This window comes from Trachurus japonicus, chromosome 23 (genome assembly GCF_045865225.1).
Source record: "Trachurus japonicus isolate A0001 chromosome 23, Traja_1.0".
NCBI classification, from domain to species: domain Eukaryota; kingdom Metazoa; phylum Chordata; class Actinopteri; order Carangiformes; family Carangidae; genus Trachurus; species Trachurus japonicus.
The window spans coordinates 15,168,940-15,192,159 of NC_140929.1; the positions used below are offsets into that span (position 1 = coordinate 15,168,940).

Below are 23,220 nucleotides of genomic sequence, written 5' to 3' on the forward strand. Positions count from 1 at the left end.
CGTTCAAGGAAACTCGTATTTTTCCGACCGTGAAGTGGTACCAGTTCGATCTGGTACGAGTTCACCGGTCGGAAGTTACGAGTGGCCGTTATAGTGACTTTCACCGGTAAAACAGGTCGGAAAAACACGAGTGGGTTGCCTGAAACGCTACAAAGTCGTAAGTCGTGACTTGAAGCTGTAATTTACGATTTCAAAAGCCTGCCTGGAACGCAGCATTAGCGAAAACGACCGGACCACTTACTTCTGCTATAACTATAGAGTAACAAATCAGCACCATTTAAAATGTAAACTTAAAGCAGAAGTAAGTGATATATTTGTGTTAATATAAGTCTTAAATAGTTATATCTTCCGACAGCAATCACTTACATAGAGTGTTTGGACCGAAACACGGGTCTGTCAGTCACTCTGCTCTGCTCTTAGCCGAAGAGAAAACATTTATCGTATCCTACAGTTTTTATCCAATGAGGAGAGAGAACGGCATGCAGGGCTGTGTGCAGCCAAGGAACGCCGTGAATGTGGCGACGTAGGGACGAGGACTGTTATGGTGCGTTCAAGGAAACTCGTATTTTTCCGACGTGAAGTGGTACCAGTTCGATCTGGTACGAGTTCACCGGTCGGAAGTTACGAGTGGCCGTTATAGTGACTTTCACCGGTAAAACAGGTCAGAAAAACGTGTGGGAGTGGGTTGCCTGAAACGCTACAAAGTCGTAAGTTGTGACTTGAAGCTGTAATTTACGATTTCAAAAGCCTGCCTGGAACGCAGCATTAGCGAAAACGACCGGACCACTTACTTCTGCTTTAAAGCAAAATTTTCCTGATACAATATTAAGCGTATAGCGTTAGTTCTGGCAGGCCATGACGTCAAGCTCTAATCAGCACAGCGTAACCGTCTTCACCTGTGCAGGTCAGCTGATGGCTCAGCTGACTCCCCTATTGGGGAACTGCATTCAGGGCGCGCTATTTAAACTGCTGTAGCCCGACGTCACCTCCCTTGCTGCTGCTGCTTCCTCTGCCGGCTTTTTTGCAAGACGGGCTCCCGCATGAGGGAAGGATCGCTGGTTGTGTTCGTGCTCGCCCTGCTGCTCCCGATGTCGTCGCCCCCGTCCACGATGCGGACCCGCGGCGGCTGGCGCGGTGTCGTGTCATGGGGCTTCAGCGAAGCTCTGGAACGGAGGACGCCGTCTGCGACGACGGGGGAGGGGGGCTCCTTCTCTCCGTCGGGGCTCTCACCTGGCAGGTGGGGGCGGCGTCACACACAGCTGTTCCATTGACCGGCGACGGCTGATTCCGGGACTGTGGAGTTTCTGTTTGCCAGCGATGCTGCCAAGCGGTCGGAGCGTCACACAAGGAACGGTTTGCTTTATTCTTAATTTGCGCTGGGTTTCAACCTCCATAGCGATAATACAGAATCATATTTGGCATTGAATTATTCACTGACGCAGCTCCTTTTGCGGGTTTTGGGGGGTTCGTCTATTTCCTTTTAAATGGGCTACATTTGTTTCCAACTTAAATAGCCTCCTGACATCTCTTGTTGCTAGAGGGTCAGGGATTTGCCGGCGTGGTCGTTTTGGGGGGTTTTCTTTGCTCCCTGTTTTCTTGTCTGTAACAACATCTATTGCACGTCTGTCCGTCCTGGGTGAGGGATCCCTCCTCTGTTGCTCACCCTGAGGTTTCTCCGATTTTTCCCTGTTAAAAGGGTTTTCCATGGAGTTTTCCTCAGTCGATGTGAGGGTCTAAGGACAGAGGATGTTGTTACGATGCCATGTAAAGCCTTTGAGACAAACTGTTTGTAAAAACGGGCTATACAAATAAAATTGCCTTGCCTTTACTGCGCCTGTCAATAGAGCATTCTAGATGCACAAAAAGCTATGAGCCTTTCATTGTAAATAATTGATTTAATATTATTATTGTTATTATTATTAATAATGGTTATTATTATTGTAAAAATTATTATTGTTAAGAGGTAGCGTGTGGCTTATTCCCTATTAAATTTTATAGGCAAAAATTAATTCCATTCTAGATAGCCTCCTGGCATCTCTTAGCAGAGGTTCCAGGATTTGCCGGTGTGGTTGTTTTGGGGGTTTTCTTTGCTGCTGCGCTCCCTGCTTATGCCGTTCATGATGGCTCGTGAAGGGCAGGAAGGTGCTCTTCCTGCCTCAGGCTTTCCACGCAAGCGCGTGGAAGAGCAGGGGGTCCCAGAACAGTACCATACCGCCAAATTAAACTGTGCAAGTAAATAAATATTATTTTGACATAGTGGTCCTGACAGAAGTCAAGTTATAGCTTCTGTTACCAACATGAGCAGCGTGTCCAGTATCTATTTGCAGAGGACCAGGTGATCTGTTTGCACCAACTTTTCACATCATCAGCATTTAAAAAAATATATACTATAATTACTGGAATTAAAACTTCAATAAGTGTCTATGCATAATGATATGTTATGACTTGCAAATAACTGAGTTACCAGCAATGTGCAATTTGTTGTTTAGTTTTTTTCCCCCATGAATCAGTCAGTCAAATATGCAATCTTAATTTTGGGTTTCACTCAAAAACCAAACTGCCTCTAAAGATTTAGGGCAGTGAAGTGTTATTGAATGTCTTACAATTATTCTTTGAGAGTTTTGTTTTAATGTTTCAAGGGGTTTTGTAATAATCAAAGCTAAATGTAATTTACCGGTAGTTGTTCAGAGGTAATTGTCTAGCGATGTATGAGTGATGATGAATACAAATAGGTCAAGTCTTTGTACCTAACTGATTGCATTTGTTTGTGTGTGTATTTTATGTGTGCATGCGTCTGGTGACAGCAGCAGCATCTCATCCCACAGGTCACAGCTCATCTCCTCCTTCATATTTTAAGCATGAAGTTCTGCCAATAAAGCTGCATTTTATTGGTGTCAGATCGTTTGCCTGTAAAATGGTGCATTGACTTCATCCCCCTCCTGTCCTTCTGATTCTTATTCATTTGCAACCTGAGATACCTGTGTGTGTGTGTGTGTGTGTGTGTGTGTGTGTGTGTGTGTTGTGGTGTGTGTGTGTGTGTGTGTGTGTGTGTGTGTGTGTGTGTGTGTGTGTGTGTGTGTGTGTGTGTGTGTGTGTGTGTGTGTGTGTGTGTGTGTTGTGTGTGTGTGTGTGTGTGTGTGTGTGTGTGTGTGTTGTGTGTGTGTGTGTGTGTTGTGTGTGTGTGTGTGTGTGTGTGTGTGTGTGTGTGTTTTAGCTCAGGGGAGCTAATAAGGCCACCAGAACCAACACAACAGTGTGTCACAATGAAGGTCACAAGTTCAATCCCCGTGTGTAATGCCACTCTGGTGACATTAAGGTAGACGGCCTCTTTACCTCTGCTAACTTGTGCCAGTCTTTGGTGCAGAAGACACCGTGACTGAAACACTATTATGCTCCTTAAGCCTCAATTACAGCATGAAATCTTATCTCCTACAAGTTAATGTTCTCCTTCAACATCTGAAGGGCAATTGGCCACACAAGTAGGAAAAATCATTGAGGAAATCAAACAGTGGGGGGGAAAAAAATCAAAGGATCTTTTTTTAAAACTTCTTTCTGTTCCTTTCTTTCTTCCTTTTTTTGTGTGTGTCATGCACGTGATTTCATCCAAAGACCCCTTTAACCTGCAGGATGAACTCTGGGTCCCCTCTCAGATATCCTCATCTCCGCGTGTGATGAGGGAGACGGGGTCAGCTGTTTTTATCCCCCGTATAGCCGAGACCGTGAGGACCTTTTGTTGATCTGGTCCCAGGAGAGGTGGCTGTAATAGCATTTTCTGTAGAAATCATAGGACAAGATACAGCTGGGGTGGGGGCGGGGTCAACGTGTAGGAGAGGAGGCCGCTGTGGCCATGGGACTGTAACGCAATTACATCCTGATAATCAGTGCTGCCTCAGCCATCAGCTCCTTCGTCAATGTGCTGTATGTTGAATTAGAGCAACTCGTAACGGTTTATGGGTGAACGTGTATTGATATTCCCTGCTTCTCTGAGCGTGTGTGAGGATCAATGTGATGTGACGTGGGTACTACAAAACAAGAAGGAAAGGTCACGGCGTTACATGTTAACATATTGGATTATATTATCAACACTAATATCTATTAAAGCCTTTGTTACTTACATTATAGCCCGGAACTTTTATCATTTGTCACAAGGCAAATATCTTACAACTATAATGTAATAACACTTAATCAGACCCCATGATCTTATAATACGTGCCATATGGTGCCTGGTGTGACGTGCCACAGCTGTGAATGTTGACCAGCCAATTGCTTATCGCGCCGCGTTGGCTCATGATCAGGGGATCTGAACAAGGACAACCAGCCCAAGGGTTCATTGCCTGCCTGTCACACTGTCGAGCATTTCAATCAGTCATCTCCTTAATAATGTCCTTGTTATTGATTGCAGTTGGGAAATGATTCGCTCGCTTCTGATGTGTTTGTTTGTTGTCCTCCGCCTTGACACAGACCATGTAAGAACAATTACTGGTCTTGATTCGTTCTACTATTCCATCTAATTATTGTTATTTTTTTGTGCTGCTGATGGTGCTTCTATTGTCACCCTTGTCGTCCGGTTCATTTAATCCTAAAGCACCTTGAATTAAGTAGACTTGTTATAATGATTTTCTGTACTTATCTGTGATTTTTTCATTATTAGGGCAGCGGGCAATCGCACCGGGCACTGGTCCCAACAGCTATGAAATAGCTGCAGGGACCAGTGCCCGGGCGAAGCCCGGGCACTACTGTTATTGTGTGGATTTTTTTTCTTCTTCTTATTATTATTCTCCTTCATCTTCCGGACGAATTTCGATTCGCAACTAGTCCTGCAACTCGAAGAGTTGCAGGACATATTATATATCAAAACGTGCCGTTTGATCGGGATCACTGTGCTATTACTTGTCTCAACAGTTTACGAATTTTTCGCGACGTAAGTCGCGATTTACTGCGCAAAATTTTGCATGTAAGTCAATGGGACGGGCGAAAAAAAAAGAGCGAAAAAGACCAATCATTGGAGTTTAACAAACGTCTACTGCTCAGGCATACTTTCACCTAGAGACTCCATTTAAACTTTAAACAGTAGACACAAGTCTTGTGTATTGTCGTATTACTCCACGTTTTGATAGGTCATATAGTTTTTGATCAATCCCTGATCAATGACCATGATCATTTTTGGAGAAATTATGAGTTTATAATGGGTGTGTATTGCATGGAATGTTCGTGTCAGAGTGCGTGACATCATCGGTTAGAGTGGGAGAGAGTGAAGAAACATTCTGTATTTTTTCTGGATAAATTGCCACCACGGCCACAATTTACACTCTACAGACATAATTTTTTCAGAATTTGTAAGACAAACTTGTTATCTCTCATGTCATGTGCTCAAAATATCAGAGAGACTTACAGAATTGACAGAATCAGCCTCTGAGTGCGGCCACGTCTGTCCCTGCTCCTCATTGAGTCCAATACAAATATTTTCTGAGAGGAGCAGAACGGCCTGATGTTTTAAAACTGCCAGCGTCGCCAAAATATTTACTGTAGAAACACCAAATCGTACCGAAATTTTCAGTAAGTCCTTAGAGCAACGTTGATCTGTGTTTTGTTCTGATAGGAGTTACCGTTTTGTCATGCTAAGCCTAATTGTGAGGCCGGTTTAGAGGCAGAAAATGGCTGTTTTTCTCCACGTTTCTGTCTGTCTCAGCCTGCGGGGGCCCCTATCGCCGTGGTAACCTCTTTGATCCTCAGGCCAGAGCTCGTTAACTTCATAAACAATCCACCTGGCGCTCGTTTAAATGTTTATAAACACAGACACAGCTAAATCAGACTGACACAGGATGCAGCTACTAACTAACTATGTGTCAAGTCAGTCACACACACACACACAGACTCTAGAGCCAGCTTCATGTGATTACAGTCACACACACACACACACACACACACACACACACACACACACACACACACACACACACACACAACACACACACACACAGGTAACCTAATGTGGTTACAGCTCCTCCATATCAGTGCTTATAGAAAGATGATCATGTGTCTGTCTGATCAGCTCTGTCTTGACCTTAAGATCGTGGGTTTGATTCCCATGTTGACAGAGATGGCACAACCCGCAGTAGCTCCCGTGGCCCATTCAAAATTTCCCGAGAGGAAATTTTCTAGTTATTAGGGCCACGGGCAATCGCCCCGGGCACTGGTCCCAACAGCTATGAAATAGCTGCAGGGACCAGTGCCCGGGCGAAGCCCCGGGCACTACTGTTATTGTGTGGATTTTTTCCTAGTTTTTATTATTTTTCATCTTCCGGACGATTTTCGATTCGCTACTAGTCCTGCAACTCGAAGAGTTGCAGGACAAATTATATATCAAAACGTGCGGTTTGATCGGGATCGGGGTGCTATTACTTTTCTCAACAGTTTACGAATTTTTCGCGACGTAGTCGCGAAAAACTGCGCAAAAAAATTTGCATGTAAGTCAATGGGACGGGCGAAAAAAAAAGAGCGAAAAAGACCAATCATTGGAGTTTAACAAACGTCTACTGCTCAGGCATACTTTCACCTAGAGACTCCATTTAAACTTTAAACAGTAGACACAAGTCTTGTGTATTGTCGTATTACTCCACGTTTTGATAGGTCATATAGTTTTTGATCAATCCCTGATCAATGACCATGATCATTTTTGGAGAAATTATGAGTTTATAATGGGTGTGTATTGCATGGAATGTTCGTGTCAGAGTGCGTGACATCATCGGTTAGAGTGGGAGAGAGTGAAGAAACATTCTGTATTTTTTCTGGATAAATTGCCACCACGGCCACAATTTACACTCTACAGACATAATTTTTTCAGAAGAATTTGTAAGACAAACTTGTTATCTCTCATGTCATGTGCTCAAAATATCAGAGAGACTTACAGAACTTACAGAATCAGCCTCTGAGTGCGGCCACGTCTGTCCCTGCTCCTCATTGAGTCCAATACAAATATTTTCTGAGAGGAGCAGAACGGCCTGATGTTTTAAAACTGCCAGCGTCGCCAAAATATTTACTGTAGAAACACCAAATCGTACCGAAATTTTCAGTAAGTCCTTAGAGCAACGTTGATCTGTGTTTTGTTCTGATAGGAGTTACCGTTTTGTCATGCTAAGCCTAATTGTGAGGCCGGTTTAGAGGCAGAAAATGGCTGTTTTTCTCCACGTTTCTGTCTGTCTCAGCCTGCGGGGGCCCCTATCGCCGTGGTAACCTCTTTGATCCTCAGGCCAGAGCTCGTTAACTTCATAAACAATCCACCTGGCGCTCGTTTAAATGTTTATAAACACAGACACAGCTAAATCAGACTGACACAGTATGCAGCTACTAACTAACTATGTGTCAAGTCAGTCACACACACACACACACAGGGCTCTAGTTTCGTCGACCAGGTGAAGTCTGTGATCAGCGCAGCTTCGCCACGCCAACGGGGTGTGGCCCAGGTCCATTTCGCAAGATTGGTGGGCCGCGCAGTCAGACTTAGACCGGCGCAATCCCTCCCCTCGTCCCTCCCACCGGCGCAAACGGCAAAGAGGGAGGAGAGAGGGCGGGAGGGAGACAGGAGGAGGAGAGAAAGGCGTGGAGTGGGTTTGACACAGCCGAGTCAGATCTTCACCAATCAAAGGAGCTCCTCTCCTCACCTTTAACTGCGCGGCGGGTGATGCGCGCTGCAAGTTTGTCATTTTATACTTGGACATGGACGGAGGAAACAGCGACGCCAGAGGCCGAACCTCTCCCAGGAGGAAACAGCTGTTTTGGTCCGGAGGTCCGAGCTCAGAGTGACCAATAATGAGTTTACTAATATACTTAACCAGGATTGATCTGATACACTGAGAACCCCTACGCAATCTAAGAAACAACAACTAATAAACTAATAAAGAAACTCACATTTATTCAAACTCTGTGTATAAGATGAGAGGTGTAGGCTACACTAATCACAACATAAACACACGCCATGTAAAGGACACGCTCTCTCTCTCTCCCTCTCTCTCTCTTTCTCTCTCTCTCTCTCTGTCCTCCTCTCTCTCTCTCTCTCTGTCCGTCTCTTTTTTTCTCTTTTTTTCTGTGATAGAGATGCTGAGTATACTGTAGTAGGCTATATACTGACTATCTGATACCGAGGCTGTTGTGGTGGACTAAGAGAGATGAAGATTTGTGTTTTGTTTTTCATTACGGCAGCGTGATGCGGTCGCTCTCCGCTCATGAATTAATAAGTAAATAAATAAATACAGCGATCATCACAAGGGCAGAGTGGTATCTCAACACGCAGCGACATGCAGTCATCCACCCTCAGTCCTGCTTTTGGGACATCCACAGCTGCTTTTCAGTGCCAGTTCGTCCCTGCTGTGTTAATTCAGGTGGAGTTTCCTTTACGCACCGACAGCCTTTGATCTCTGCTTTGATCTGACGTCAGATGTGACGGGACAATCTATATAGATATAAATTCACGTGTTGATTCCGTTAGTTGCATTAAATAGTGGTTATTGTGGATATTTATTGCATTGAAATGTGTCTGGAACTGTGGAGATCTGCCTGTGAGGTCTTGGTGACGTGTGTGCACTGCAGGTCAGTCAGTCAAACTTCCACTGCACCTGCTGCGCTCCGCCCTGCGCTGAGACTAGACCTGGTTGGAGGTGGCGAGCTTTCAGCGCAACCTCGGCGGGACATTTTCGGACGAAACTTCCACTGCACCAAGCTGAATCTGTGACGCCTCCCCCTGCTGCGCGGCCACGCCTATCTCAGCGCAGCGCGATCTGCCAATCTTCCAATCTGACTTTGCGCTAGGCTGCGCTGGTCGAAACTTGCATTAGACCGGCTGCGCTACCTTGCGCCACCTGCGCTGCGCCAGCAAACTAGGGCCCACAGACTCTAGAGCCAGCTTCATGTGATTACAGTCACACACACACACACACACACACACACAGGTAACCTAATGTGGTTACAGCTCCTCCACATCAGTGCTTATAGAAAGATGATCATGTGTCTGTCTGATCAGCTCTGTCTTGACCTTAAGATCGTGGGTTTGATTCCCATGTTGACAGAGATGGCACAACCCGCAGTAGCTCCCGTGGCCCATTCAAAATTTCCCGAGAGGAAATTTTCTAGTTATTATTATTTTTTCCACTTCCGGCCGATTTTCGATGTGCTACTAGTCCTGCAACTCGAAGAGTTGCAGGACATATTATATATCAAAACGTGCGTCCTGATCGGGATCGCTGTGCTATTACTTTTCTCAACAGTTTATGAATTTTTCGCGACGTAGTCGCGAAAAACTGCGCAAAAAATTTTGCATGTAAGTCAATGGGACGGGCGAAAAAAAAGACCGAAAAAGACCAATCATTGGAGTTTAACAAAAGTCTACTGCTCAGGCATACTTTCACCTAGAGACTCCATTTAAACTTTAAACAGTAGACACAAGTCTTGTGTATTGTCGTATTACTCCATGTTTTGATAGGTCATATAGTTTTTGATCAATCCCTGATCAATGACCATGATCATTTTTGGAGAAATTATGAGTTTATAATGGGTGTGTATTGCATGGAATGTTCGTGTCAGAGTGCGTGACATCATCGGTTAGAGTGGGAGAGAGTGAAGAAACATTCTGTATTTTTTCTGGATAAATTGCCACCACGGCCACAATTTACACTCTACAGACATAATTTTTTCAGAATTTGTAAGACAAACTTGTTATCTCTCATGTCATGTGCTCAAAATATCAGAGAGACTTACAGAATTGACAGAATCAGCCTCTGAGTGCGGCCACGTCTGTCTCTGCTCCTCATTGAGTCCAATACAAATATTTTCTGAGAGGAGCAGAACGGCCTGATGTTTTAAAACTGCCAGCGTCGCCAAAATATTACTGTAGAAACACCAAATCGTACCGAAATTTTCAGTAAGTCCTTAGAGCAACGTTGATCTGTGTTTTGTTCTGATAGGAGTTACCGTTTTGTCATGCTAAGCCTAATTGTGAGGCCGGTTTAGAGGCAGAAAATGGCTGTTTTTCTCCACGTTTCTGTCTGTCTCAGCCTGCGGGGGCCCCTATCGCCGTGGTAACCTCTTTGATCCTCAGGCCAGAGCTCGTTAACTTCATAAACAATCCACCTGGCGCTCGTTTAAATGTTTATAAACACAGACACAGCTAAATCAGACTGACACAGGATGCAGCTACTAACTAACTATGTGACAAGTCAGTCACACACACACACACAGACTCTAGAGCCAGCTTCATGTGATTACAGTCACACACACACAACACACAACACACACACACCTACACACACACACCACACACACACACACACACACACACACACACACACACACACACACACACACACACAGGTAACCTAATGTGGTTACAGCTCCTCCATATCAGTGCTTATAGAAAGATGATCATGTGTCTGTCTGATCAGCTCTGTCTTGACCTTAAGATCGTGGGTTTGATTCTCATGTTGACAGAGATGGCACAACCCGCAGTAGCTCCCGTGGCCCATTCAAAATTTCCCGAGAGGAAATTTTCTAGTTTGTTAATTGGTATTCTTATGGCCCGCTGCTAATAATAACCTTGTCTTGTTTCTCGTTTAAAAAAAAAAAAGATGAAATGTTTTCTCTCCTCAGTCCAAACACAGTTTTCCTTAACCGAAGATAAATATTGACAATGTTTCTGTTTATTGGTAGACAACAGTTTTTATTTAAAGTAAATTGAGCATAGTGATTGACAGCAGTTTCATATCAGTAATTTAATCTCAGCCAGCATTCTCCAGCTTGGATTGTGGTTGTGCTCTAGAAGAATTTAACTAGTTGATGAATTAAAACGTGTGAATATTTAGAATTAGAATTTCTGAACGATATCGGTAAAAACAACAGAGGGTGAAACATACTCGCACATTTATACAACAGGTAATGAAGAATGTGACCCTCAAGTTTTTAATATGTGTTTTATTTCATTGTTTTATCCCCATCAAATCATTTACTTTACTTTTAGCTAATTTGAGATTATCTTCTCTTACTTGCTTTAATTAAACTTGTAAAGCGCTCTGTTAAGAAAAGTGGAAATGTGCTAAGTGCTTTATCAAAAAAATGTATTATTCTATTCAAAAATGATAAGCCATTGAATAAGATGGTGAATATACAGCCATAAATAAACCAGTGGAGAGTAGAGTACTGATGAAACAATGTTTTGTTTGTGTTTGACCCGTTTGAACTGTTTTGGTTTTCTAAGAGAGAAGTCAGCAACACTTGTGGAGTTGCTTTCTCTGAGTGTGTATGTGAGTGTGAGATAGAGTATGTGCGTGTGTTTGTGTGTATGCATGCTCATCCCCCTGCCAGCAGGTCTGGCAATAGGTGCTGACACATTGCAGACTGTTTAGAGGTTCAGGGGTATAAAAAGGTCCCTCCAGCAACTTAAGTCCAGGGGGATTCTTCGTCTGCAATTATCTACAATGTTGTGACATTTCCATGCTGTGTGAAAAATGAGAGAAAAAAAATCACTGCTCCGATTCAGATGCCTGTTTTGGAGTACATTATCACTTCATATCCAAACAACGTATCTGCGCTGGGTTACATCCCTGCAGGCTATCACTGAAGGGTAATCCACTCTGCAGCCTCTGGTGTCATGAGTCTAATGGAGGCTTGTGCATGGGAATCAAAGTGCCAAGAAGTGTGTGCTGAATAAATAGTGTTCCCTGTCTCCACCATGCACCATGAACACATACATGGCTAATCAACGTGGCAAGCTGCTAAGAGGGGCTGAGACCTCGCCTGCTTGTGGAGCACAGAGTCAAGACTGCACAGTGGTAAACTACATGCTTTTGTATGTTCAGGGTCTGCAGGAACACAACAGTGGCATCTTTGATAGAAAGGCTACAAGTGTGTGTATATGATAAATGTACAAATGACTAATGGTTCACATATGATTGCATGAAATTAGAGGCAACGTTAGTGAACTGAGGTATGAGGATTTATCAGTGATCTCTGCTGACTGGTCGAGCGTAAAATCTTATTATATCTACATTTAGCTTCTATGTGTTCAGTGGTTTTATGGTAACAATGGATTAAATTACTGCTGTTGCCTATAGCAACGATCCCAGGGAGAGTTACGACCCGACTGCACAGTTCCACTCAGTGCTACGTTGCATTTCCACACCTTTCAGCTCATTGTTTTAGTTTTATGACTTGTAACTTTTACTGAGCAGCTGCTATGCATGCTGGGTAAATGGTATAAACTCGGGGTATTGGACTCTGATTGTCATGGCAATGTATCTTATGTCTTTGTCGGCCTGTCGTGCTTTCTGTATTGTTCTCTGCGGAATGCTGCATTTGCTTTTGTGATTTGTAATCGCTGTCATTCAACTGTCAAATATTATTTCACGCTGCCGAGCGCCACCGGCAGACGCTGAATACCCGGCTGCTTTACCGCTCCACAGAGCTTCCTGGATGTGTGCACTGGACTTACATAGGGATAAACTTTGTCTATAATATCAAACAGACATTTCTTTTTGCTGGAGCAGTGGCGCCATGTTTCTCACATAAACAGCATCACTCAGTCAGCTGTATGCTTTACTTTCTAAAAATCCACTTTAAAAGATATTATGCCACACATCTAGTTGACGGCTGAATGAATTTTCAAAGCTGTGGCTTTTACATGCCATTTGATGATGAATCTTTCCATTCCTTCTTTTTATTTCAATTTATTTTTCTTCATAGTGGTTTAAAGAAGACTGCATCTGTTCTCCTCACTGAAGCCCTGTAAGGGTTTGCAGTGAAAGATTGACACAGTGAATGATGAGCGCGACGATATTGAGGTGAAGGTGGCCAAGAATGAGAGAGAGAGGTACTTGTCTTTGTAATGGAAATGAACACAAGTTTAACTCCGTGTCAGAATTTTTATGGAAGCTAACCGCACTTCTACTTTACCTGAGATAACCTCCAGCCCTTTGAAGATCAAATGCTGCACTCTCATCTTAATCCTCCTTCCAAGATTATATCTATTTACGTCTGTAACCACACCAAAGTGAAATTATGATCTTTGTATGCACTGTCTGAACTCACAGGAATCGCAGAAAAGTCGTGCGTCATGTCAGATTGGATTCTGCAGACTTTGTGATCTGTCCTAATCCACAAAGGATGCAGAATGAAAGATGTTCAGTATTCATGCTGTATTTGCCTGCAACATATCCACACCAGATTGAAAGTTGTAGAGCAAAACAGCCAAAATAGAAAAAAATGCCCTCCCTACCCTCGCCTTTTTCTTTCTTTTTACAGTCCAGTTCGTTATTTTAGATGTAGGAACAGTAGGTTCATGAGACGCTGAACCTGCAGCGAGAGTTGCGTTCTAGAGACTGAATTGAAACTCCACAAAGAAAAAGGACGGTATAAGGCTGGAGGCAGTGTCTTAGTCTACTCTTTTCTGATATTTCTTATATTTGAGTGGAGGGCTCATTGCTTGGCATTTTAAAGCTGCAGATAAGTGCATTATCGTAAAGTGTTGCTCTCTGAAACAGGAAATTCTAAGTAGCTGTTATCCTCCATCACAGTCGGTAATGAGTTTTATTTTGACGCCAGGTCACTGGATAATTTGAAGCATGCACGCTCACGGTCTGTCATTTTGTATAAATGTCATGTATCTTCACATCTCATATATGCATTTCAGTCCTGAGCCACTGCAAAGCCTGGTGATGAATCCAGTACAGTCTGTTCTTAACATAATATTATCTGTCTCTGATCTTTACATCCAAAGCAACAGAAAAAATCTTTAAAGCAAACACTCTCACAGGTACTTCAGAGAGACTGTACTTAAAGCACAGTGTCATTTGAAGACAGGGGCAAGTAGCCTCTTATTGAGATGGTAAACATCACTTGTTAGAACAGGCCAAGACTGCAGCAGCACTTGTTGTGTAAAGTACAATTTTATTGTTAGATGTACACCCAATGCTTAGTCATTGTAACTAAAAGCAGGGCTATTATGAACCCCAGCAATCCAGTGTTTACAGACATTTAATGATCCCTGTCCTTGGAAATTGCATTTCAAAATATGGTGCTAATGAGATCTCAAGACTTTTCATTGCAACTGAAAGATAATGTGGAATAAGATGAGTGAGTCATATTGTATGTGGGTCAAGGTTGGCCCACATTTATACAATCAGCACTTCTCCCTCTCCTATTATCACATTTTGCAGTTGTTAAAGGGTAATATTGAACTCTATGACTCTAAAATGTAATATGAGGCAAAGACATTGGAAGGTTTAAGAAGCTGGTAAGGACACGTGTTAAAGGACAAATGTGCTCATCATTTAAAATAAGCAGTTCATCCAACTTCTGCTCTGTGTTTGGTATATGGATCAAAAACTGCATGGAACAGTATGTTGTTGTTTTTTAATGGCTAGCTGTGATCTTTCTGGAAGCCAACTACATATTACTGCTAGATATGTGTGTACATTCATTTTAATGTGTACTCCTGTAGATGTATTCATCCAGGTGTCCTTGTATGTAGTGTAGGTTATGTATGTCTTCTTATGTTCCTCTTCCTCCTCCCTACTGGTTGTTGCTGTTGCTCTCATAGATGGCAGATGGCGCATCCACATAAATTGAGCTCTTAGCAGAATGTAAACAGGAAGTATAGCATTACCATGGTGTCTGTTAGTTGGAGTCTATAGATTATATTTATTTATTTATTTAGACTGTGTTTGTTTATATTTCTACAACTTTAGCACTATTAAAACTCGCTATTTGCAGTTCCCATGTGCAGTATAACTCTCGCTGGATCACTCTGACACTGAAGAGAACTTAGAAATGTGGTGATTCTCAGGAAAGTTCTAAGTTATAAGGATCATATTTTCTCTATAATATTTCTAAGTGGATTTATGGCCGTTGATTCATGGTGGATATAGGAGATATAATATCCTTGGGAAGCATAAGTCATACTGAGTCTTTGAAACCCTCCTGCTGTAGCCAGTTTAATACAGCCATGGCTGAACTGACAATGATCAAAACACATATTTTTTGTCATATTTTGCACCCGGCATGAACTGGTTCTTTTTGCATCTTAGTCGTCTCTCTTACTTTCTTTGGCATTTTTCCCTATGAGATTAGACTTTAGAGAAACTGCCATGTGCTAATTTGTCTTTTATGGAAATGCCCTCAAAACCCAAGAGTGTTTTACTGCAGTTGGCTGTAAAAGAAAAAAAAAAAACTTGGCTTGGAAATTCCATCGGTGGCATGTCTGTGTGTTTTGGGTGACCCTTGGTCTTCTATCAAATATGTGGCCTTGCCCCATCAGGCTGTGAGACTGCATGGGGACTCACAACTAACACAACTGAGAGGGAAATTCAGTTTAAAGGAAGAAGTCTGTAAAGCACGTTCTTAATAATTAAATACAGAAGATGAGTTGAAAGTGGTCGGATACTTATCTTCAGTGAGAATAACACACAACTGCACTGGGACGACTTCTACTTGCTACTGTTGTAGCCCTTTCCTCTTTGTTTTTGTTGTCATGCCTGCTTAAAGATAACAGCATTTATTGGAATTTATTGGATATGTGCCCTGAGTTTGTTTTATTACACCACTGAAACTATTCTGTCTGCTTTCCAAGAAAAAAGTGACCATAATTCGTGACCCAACGACCAGTGTTTTACATAGTGATTTATCTACTTTGCATTCTGAACTGTTGGTGGCAGTATAGGTCAGGATGCTGACACCATAACAAATAAGGGATCTGACTCATGCTCACAATGTTCACTTTATCATAATCTCCACCAGGGGCTGTCCAAGCATCACCCTCCATTCATCCATTCATCTTGTACTGATGCATGAAATGTGAAGTGGGTTAAAAGGAAGGACAATGCAATGGCAAGCAGATTAACCCACATTGTGTTTGGGTCACAGACACTATCCAGTGTACATGTATGGTAATATATTTACATGAATGAAAATGAAATTAAGCCAATTTTATATCATAGTTTTAGCAATATCAACTTACACTAACTGAGCAGGTAGAGTTTCAGTGGACTGTTGAAAAATAAAGTGCATGTTATGATTGCACATAGCAGAACTACATTTCCACATGTGTACTTTATGTACCGTATCTGCACAATATACATAAGAAAAACAATACAGTTTCCTGATGTTGCATACTCTTCCTCATGTCATTTAGCGGGGTTTTTTTTATTTTTTTTATGCTGAACAGATGGCCTTGTTGTGATTGGACGCAGATGGGGTTTCCGTGGTAATATCAAACATCCCACACAATGTTACAGTATATTTGCCCCAGCTTTGACTCCCAAGCAGAAATTATTTCAAAGCTTTATTGTCTGCTGCTGTCTCATGTGTGTCAATGCAGCTTAGACTGAAACGAGCAAGAAACAATCCAGGAAGAAATCTCGTTTTGCCATAAATTGCTAATACTGCTTTAGAGTCTAATGGATCAACATGAGAGTCTTTGAATTACCTCTTGTGTAACACCCAAAGTCTTTTCTGTGAGATCCAGATATTTATCTCTTTATGTTTGTTGATGCGGCGGTGCTGAGATTTCAGAGGAGCCTAGCAGAGGTGTCTTGGGAATGATTCAGTTAAACATCTGTGATGGGAGGTGCCCACTTAATAACCTCAGTGACATGCTCTCTCTCTTACTCACTTCTCTTTCTTTACTGCGAATCAAAGCCATGATTCTACATACACACCTTTTCACATGGGATACGTATATTACATCCAGTTGTTTTGTTTTTTTAGCAAATACGAAAATTTATATTTTTACAGGTCATAGCGGTTTTAATAAAAAGCAAACACATTCTAATATAATGAAATGCAACCACTCAAGTGAGGCTTTGCCAGAAAATCAGCAGGAAAATAGGCACTGACAACGTGGCAATGATCCATTAGCAGTGGGTTTTTTGGTCATGAATGAGCTTGGTAATGGTTACAGCCTGGTGGGAGCAGTTACCACATGGGCTGCAAGAGACAACCCTCCACTCTTTAGTCATTTGGTTAATGTGTTTTTATTTTATTTTTTTATCAGAGCTTCCTTGGTAAACCTGTTCTATTTAGAAAAACTCCTTCACCTGACTGTGGGTTTAGGTTATGGGTTCTTCTGAATGCAGGAAGCCAGGTGCTTTAAATGTCCTCTTCTTTTTTTAGAAGAAAGAAATAGATGCAAATCATTTCTAGAATAATGACAGAAAATGGAAAAACATTCTCTTCATGCATGTAGTTGTATGCTCTACATCAGCTCTTGGGAATTCAGTTCAGAGCTACTTTGATGTCATGAAACGGGACATGAAAGAGTTCTTACCTTTAAACCACATTCTTCACATAACTGCACATTTTTTTCTTTTCTTTTTTTGACAAACTCTCATATTTTCCTGACTAAATTCAACATTTCGTAAAATGTCAACAAACAAGGGATTCTGTGTTTGCTTTAGTTAGACTTATAGCCAGTGTGACGAAGTCCCCCAGGGACCCATCCCAGGGACCTTAAACATGTGAAAGAGTAAGAACTTGAGCCAGGTGGGTCAGAGCAGGGCTTTTAATCCCTCTCTGAGCCTCCTGCACGCTACATGTAATTGATCATTATAAATAATTTTATGTAATGGCATTAGCCGTGCATGAAGGTCAGAGGGCTTAGTGCAGGGAGAGGATTCATCTTCATCATACACATTAACAGAAGAGGCTCAGATTACTCAGTTACTTTTCTTATGATCTACATATATGCTGTAAATCCACCTTGATCTAATGCTGTTATATATTAAACTAATGTACATTACATACTAATGCGGGGTTGCTTTGGTTTTTAGGGCCAGTATGCCTGATGTTGGTCTCAAATATCTGAAAAATTACTGGATGAATTACACTGAAATTCAGTGCAGACATTCTTGGTAATCAGAAGACGAGGTTTAGTGACTTAAGAGATGCCCCCGACTTCTTTTCTAAAGCACCAATAGCGAGATCATATTTAGTTTCCATTAATGTTTTATTATCAAATCCATTCCCATCAGTTAGCATGGAGACATTAGTATTTAGCTGAAATCACCGCTGTGCCTCATTGTGCACAGCTCTTGCATTTATCCGTGTATTTGAATATTTTCAAAATGCTTTTTGCATTCTCGTCATGATTGCACCAATGTCGTCTTTCTCAATTCACTCTTATCCATGTGGCGATCCATTGTTGTTCAGAGTACTTAGAACAGGTTTTTGCTGAGGGGTGGGATCAGAAAATGTGACATTATTATGATAATCTTTTTGTTTGCCTAAGGAATGTGGCAGGTCAGTTGTCAATATGAAGTCAAACAGGAACTATACACCAGGGAAGGCGTCCAGATGTTTTCTGCTGCAGGTGTCTATTCGTTGTTGACATTTTTGTGTTAAACGGCACACAATAGAGAGACCCAGAGAGGAACAGGAGACAGATCAGTGTGATAAAAGTCCTGGATTATACCCAGGATGCTGCAGGTGTTTGGTATGCACGTCGACCAGCTGAGCTACCGAGACGTTCTAGATACCAATCATCCATCATACATACACAGTCTGAGTGAGGCTGCAGTATGTGTTACTGCATTTCAAGCTGATGTCTGACATTGATCATTTTTAGGTTGTACTTAGACAAGGAGATACGATTCTGTTTAAAACAGTCCAAGATTTTGAATTGTTGTCATGTTGTATTGCACCAACTTTCATCATTAACGCTAACGCTTTTATACGAGTGACTACAACATTGAAGGCAGGTCCTATCTTCACCTCAAATGTCAGTTTCGCACAACATGGCATCATAGACTTTCATCTCATTTAAAACAACATGATGAAACGGGAAAGTGTCAACGGTTTGTTAAAAGCAATGTGGTGTTAAAACCTTGATAACTGGCTCTGAGCTGTTTCATCTGATGTAATGTGTTGAAGGTATATATGTCAGGTAGTTTTGGCAATAAGAATCTCTCTGGCCTGGAGCTGATCTGTACATCTCTGACAGCAGCTGTGAACAGCTCTCAGAGAGCAAAACAGCCAAGAGGTGTAATGTCTCCTCCTTGGTTTGCTGCCAGATAAATGTGGACTCAAGTCCATATGCTCACTGCTTTGCTGGCACTAATATGGCCAAGACTTATGTCCATTCAGATGTAGTTGGGTTCTTGCTAAATCACACGTCCGCCCATGAATGTCCCTGAGGAGATTGAACATAAACTAAGGAGTTGCTGAGGTAAACACCTGAGTTCATGATGTGTGTATATATAGCAAGTGACTATCAAGGCATTATACTAACTCTAAACATGCCCCGGCTATGGCATCGCTTTTGGCAATCACATTTTGCTATGAAGTGATTTTTGGATCAGAGTAATGGAGGTTTGAGGGGCCAAGATGTTGTGTGCAAACTGGATCTGGAGTAAGGGTCTGAATTTAAACTGTAAAATGAAGGATGACAAGTTTATCTTGGAATACATATTTTTTAAGGGGAAAAAAATAAACAGTTTTCCTTTAATTTGTTGAGCTGGATGTCCCTCAAACGTCCTCTTCCATCTCTCTCCCGCCTTATGCACACTGACTCTCATTTTGTCACTCTCTCACACACACACACACATACACACACAGCAGCCACATGCACTCCCCACATTTACACACAATCAACAGACTGCATTTATTTCACTTTATCTTAAAGAAAACACATGCAAAAAGAACACCAGCGCATATGGAGCTCATTTCTGCACCAGTGGCCTAATGCTCTTAAGTTCACTCTTTGTTCTGAGCATCATTGTTTTAAAGGGGGAAAAACAAAGCAGGGCAGTGTCCACATGCTGCTGTTTCATAGTAGAAAGTAGAACACTGTGGCTATTGTCTGTGTCACCTCCTTACTCACTGCATCTTTGGCAAAACTGCTGACAGAGAAAAGGTCAATAGCAGGGGAGCGTTGGGAGGGAACTAGAAAATGACACCACATTTTTATCAATACCTAATCAAAACCTTAAAGTACCTGACATACAATATATGTAGAAAATGCTGCTTGATGCATGACCATCAAGTCAGGAATTGATGGTCAAAGTAATGTAATGTCAGTCATGCAGCTTTTTAATGAGGACACAATGAAGTCAGTTTCTGGAAATTTGGCAACCATGGTGCATTCAAAAACATACTACTGTGAATATTCCAGTACTTTAAGGCTATTAGGCGATGATATACCGGTAATACGATTCATTAAATTATTTATTTATATCCTTAAATCAGCTAATAAGGCTTGTTATTACTACGTACTTGGCCACGGTAGCATTATCAGGTGTTATCAGTCTTGAAGAAACTGAATTTTCAGGTCAGGATCAAACTCCTTTATTCAGCAAGAGCTGAAGAGTCTTCAGTGGTGGAAAGCAACACCAGTTTTGAATCTTGCCTCTAACACTTTTTTTTTCTTCTACTAAACTTTGCATGCTAACCAGCTAGCGGCGGCTCGTCTCACCACTTTTCAGATAACGGTTCATTGTAGTTTCCAAACTGCCCTGAGGAGATATCTGCTCAGAGGGTGTATTATAGTTTTTTGTCCTGTAAACTCTACAATGGCTGCATCTCTTGGCAAGCAACAATCACCACCACCCACTCCCGGCAAAAAAAAAACATGTTCAGAAAACTAATAATACATCAAAGAATATATCCCCTTTAACACTAAGATAATTCAGTACTGTATTTCTTGTCCACACTGTAAAGTGTATTTGGTTGTGTTCATTGTTAACTAAAAAACTAAACTAAAACTAAATGATTTAGTTTGAGAATGCTAACCACTGCCAGCATGACTTTGCACAAAATACAAGCGAAATTTAAACAAGCTACGTTATACTCAAATATGAAATATTGAAAGTAATACATGTTTAATATTGGTTTTCATTGGTCAAACTGAGCACTGAACTAAAATTTGCTGCTGGCTTGATACCACATCTGTTTGGATTAGAAAATGGTCAAGGAATTTAGCAAACAGATTTAAAGTCTGTCATTGTCTGACATTTTTGTCAAGTTGAAAGCGTGTAAGGTTCAGAATAGCTGTTGTTAAGAGACCTCCTGATATAGGCCTACAGAAATGAGTGAGCTCTGTGATTCAACACTGTGGCCACATGTTAGCCTGTGTAGAGTTAGCGGAGTACAGCCTACAATTGTTTTACATGGAAAAAGTGTAATATTACAGTATAATATTGATAATAGTGTCAGTGGTTACTTGAGGTCAATTGCACCACTTTTATGAAGTTGCCACCACATCAATGTAAATATGAGACCTTTCAGGGCCTAGTGCTCTGCCTGTGAGCAATCAGCCCTCCCTTTTGTCCAAGATTAACATTTCATATGATCACTCCTGACAGATGATTTTCTTTCAGAGGCCCCCCGAAGGATAACCAGAAAAGGGCACTTTTCAGCCTATGAAGTCACTGTGGCTGTTGGGAGTGTTGCGCTGCTTCTTCGCGGAGTTGACACTTTTCATTTTTCATTTCGGACTCAGACAGGCTTAGTAAAATGCTTTGTGAGTGAAGTCTGAGCTGAGAGCTTAGCGTTCTCGAGAGCGGACAACTCAGCCAAGAGTAGATGTGCGATTATATCTTAAAAGGGAGGGGCTTGAGCGGGTATTCAGTTTGGTTTTATCATTGAGTGTAGTAGTGGACTGGACCGACTGCAGACTGGCTCTCTCTCCTCTCACTCAACTCAAGAGCTCTAGCTACTTTGTCCCGTTAAGATCCACAGGTAAGAGCAAATAACCCGCCCGCACACTTTGCATAACTCACTTAGTCTAACGCGCGCGCACGGTCGGAAAAGTTCACGACCCGAGTGATGCTCTCGGCCAAAGTAAAATACGATGTGTTATTTGACGATGGGAGATTATCACATTCCGGGTCTCCACTGTGCGCATGGGCTGCTGCTGCTGCTGCTGCTGCCGCTGCTGCTACTTTTCACAACATCTTGCCGCTCCCTTTTCCGTGCGTTTTCCACGCCAGCAGTCAACTCGCAGGCGAAGTGAAAACTCGCCGTGAGAAACTTTTTTTTACGGCTCGAGCGAGGACGCTGTCACGTAAATGTTGTGTTAACCGCGGGACAACACAAAGAGAAAAGCCGAGCCTCGGTCCGCTCCTGTTATGCGCGCTCACTCCTTCAGATTCTTATCGAACAAAGTATGAAAGGACAGAGGGAGGGGAGGGTGTCTCCAGACCCGGGCCTGCCAAGTTTCTCAGCGGCTCAGCAGCCGACATGGCACTGACTACTGCCTGAGACAACTTTTCAAAGCTGGAACACAACATTTCCAAAACACACACATATCGTTTTTGTGTATTTCCAGCACCCCTTTGTCAATAGCATCCCCCAGAGTCTAAAGAGAAGCTGTGTTCTTGACCCATAACAGCAGAAAACCTGTTGAAATCTTGACATGTGGAAAGTGTACAGACTTGGCCAAAGGCAAAGATGGGCCTCATATGGCTACCATCATGCCGCATGCACCTCAAAGATCAAATCTGACCGTAAGATTGTGCTGAGTTACAGATTGCAGTTGTCCTCTGGGGGATGAACTTTAAACACATCCAGCATCTCCTGCAGACAAAGTTTAGCCAGAGGTAGGCCTGCTCATTCACCAGATCAATCCACCCCTCATCATTTCAAGGTATCACGTTCTTTATAATTCCACTACCCCTTAGGCGAAAGAGACTCTTCAAATCTCATTGTGGTTGAGTTGGACAGCAAGCCTTTTGATCTCGGCTTTATTACATTGTAGTATCTGTGAAAAGGAAGCATGGAGAATGGAAGAGGGTGGAGGGAGGGAGCTGGAGACGCTAAATCTGTAGGTTCTCTTCTTTTTTTTCCTCTTTTTTTTTTAATGCTTTCAGGCTAGAGACAGCATAGTAATTGTCCATGAAACTGTATCTGATAAGTTGTGCAGTGTTTGGAAAACACGTGGAGAATGCCCTCCACTCCTTATAAGGCGCAGGCCCAACCTGGTGACAGATGATTGGAATAGCCTCTGGAATGCAGTGCATGACAATCCTCCGGTACAGTGCTTAACCAGAGGTTTTTGTCTGATGTACCACCACAGCCCTGTGGGATGAGCCCAACATCATCATGTTCCAGATGTGGTCGGTCATTTGAACTGCTGCTTCCTGCAGATTACTATTTTAACCATCAGAACCTATATCACAGTAAAGTTGTGGCTTGTTTCAAAGGTTATGTAACCAATGGTTCTACTGTGGCAAGTTGACATACATTTTG

At 42.3% G+C, this 23,220-nt stretch overlaps 1 protein-coding gene across 9 annotated transcripts in view; it reads left to right on the top strand.

Moving 5' to 3' along the window:
• The window catches only part of cald1a (caldesmon 1a), a 153,409-nt gene that overhangs the window by 74,855 nt on the left and 55,334 nt on the right, over positions 1–23,220 (top strand). For 8 of the 9 annotated variants that reach the window (XR_015035127.1, XR_015035128.1, XR_015035130.1 and 5 more), the window contains exon 1: positions 21,623–21,711. The exons of the other annotated variant lie outside the window; for it this stretch is intronic. The gene's annotated coding sequence lies outside the window, so the exon portion shown is untranslated. Of the gene's footprint in view, positions 1–21,622; positions 21,712–23,220 lie in introns of those variants that run through there. 9 annotated transcript variants of the gene reach the window in all.